Below are 670 nucleotides of genomic sequence, written 5' to 3'. Positions count from 1 at the left end.
AATTTAAATTTTTTTTAATTATTATTAAAATAAATAAAAAAATTTAAATATAATAAACATATAATTTTAGATATTATATATAAAAAATTATAGATGTTAAATCAAATAAAATAAGATTATTATTTCTTTAGCATTGTTTATAAAAAATGGGTGCAAGTATAATAGAAATAGTGGAGCCATAAATTAACCTAAATTAAATGAAAAAATTGATACTTAAATTATTTTTTATTAGTTTAATATTAATAGTAATTAATTATAACAAAAATACATAAGTAGTACATAAATTAACCACTAAATAATTTTTTTTATGTAAAACAAACACAAATTTTAGTAATATCTCCCTATTTGAATCAAATGATTAAAGACATTCCTAAATTGTGACCAGTTAAATTCTAATAGTAATATTCCGAGAATAATTTTCCTTTTCATAATGACTGTGATATTTAAAAATAATATCCCCATGATAATTATAGGTTGTTGAAATTGCCATTGAGCCTGAGACAGAGGAACGGCTGCCGTTGAAATTCTTAATATGGTTTTTGGCTAAATTTTGTTTCAACCTAAACCATTAGAGAAGTGTAGTTTATGTATATTTAGAAAATCAGTGGAATTTTTCTGGAAGTTTACATAATTTATTAAAAAGTTATATTTTGATATTTATTTTGCAAAA

Source organism: Arachis ipaensis, chromosome B09, assembly GCF_000816755.2.
Source record: "Arachis ipaensis cultivar K30076 chromosome B09, Araip1.1, whole genome shotgun sequence".
Taxonomy (NCBI): Eukaryota; Viridiplantae; Streptophyta; class Magnoliopsida; order Fabales; family Fabaceae; genus Arachis; species Arachis ipaensis.
This window is presented reverse-complemented; position numbering follows the sequence as displayed.